The sequence below is a fragment of the Otolemur garnettii genome, unplaced genomic scaffold (assembly GCF_000181295.1).
Source record: "Otolemur garnettii isolate 467f Iridium unplaced genomic scaffold, OtoGar3 scaffold00014, whole genome shotgun sequence".
Classification (NCBI taxonomy): Eukaryota; Metazoa; Chordata; class Mammalia; order Primates; family Galagidae; genus Otolemur; species Otolemur garnettii.
The window spans coordinates 12,831,114-12,832,237 of NW_003852409.1; the positions used below are offsets into that span (position 1 = coordinate 12,831,114).

General features: G+C 41.2%; 1 protein-coding gene across 1 annotated transcript in view; it reads right to left on the minus strand.

Moving 5' to 3' along the window:
• The window catches only part of FRRS1L (ferric chelate reductase 1 like), a 26,848-nt gene that overhangs the window by 6,865 nt on the left and 18,859 nt on the right, over positions 1-1,124 (minus strand).

Sequence of the window (1,124 nt, forward strand, 5' to 3'; positions counted from 1 at the left end):
GACTCACTTGAGCCAGGAGTTGGAGGTTGCTGTGAGCTGTGATGCCACAGCACTCTACCCAGGGGGATAGCTTGAGCCTCTGTCTCAAAATAAAAAAAGAGAAAAAATATATAAAGTAACCCAGGTAACCAATGACCAATAGAAAAGGGCTACCTGGAGGCACACAGAGGCCAATGAAAGACTTGCAGCCAATTTCAAATAGAGCAGTGGTTCTCAACCTTCCTAATGCTGTGATATATTTTCATTGTTACAAAGGGGTGGCGACCCACAGGTTGAGAACCACTAAAATAGAGTATTTATACCCCTGCAGGCCGTGGTTTCAAATAGAGTATTTATATCTGTGCAGGCCTTTGTCTCCTCTCTCTCACCTCTTCACCCTTGAGAGAGGGACCCACTTCCAGCTCTCTTTGGAAGTGCTCTTAACTTTCTCTTTGTTCTTCCTAAATAAAATCTCTCTGTTACCCTGAAATTTGTGGTAGTTACCTTTACTTTCTATCCACATTGCCTGTGCCACTCCCTCTGGTTCTATTTTCAGTTTCCACTCACTTTTGCTTTCAATTACTATCATGCCTTGGTTGAACTTTCCAACTCAGCCAAGTAATTGAAACAGGTCAACTGGATTCGGGGAACTGGGATCCCCGACCCCCAACAGTTATGCTACTTTGATCAATTTATTTGCCTCTAAAATCTAAAGTAGCACAGCCGACTAAAGAAAGGGGGGAGGATGGGTGAAGGGAGGGTGATTGCGGGGATCACGCCTATGATTTTTCCTATAAGGGTACATGTGAATCTTTCTAAATGTCGAATATAAATGTCTTAACACAACAATTATGAGAATGACATGATGGCTATGTTGGCCAATTGGATGAAAGTATTTCAAATTGTATATGGAAACAACACACTGTATCGCATGATAGAATTAATGTGCACAAATATGATCTAATAAAGAAAAGTAAAAATCCTTAATCCAGTGAGAGTCTAACTTAGTTAATGGTGAAAGGTATGGATCCAGTTTCAGTCTTCTACAGGTCCCCAGCCAGTTTGTCCAGCACCATTTGTCAAATAGGGAATCTTTTCCCCATTCAATGTTTTTAATTGGTTTATCAAAGATGAGGTAACGGGCT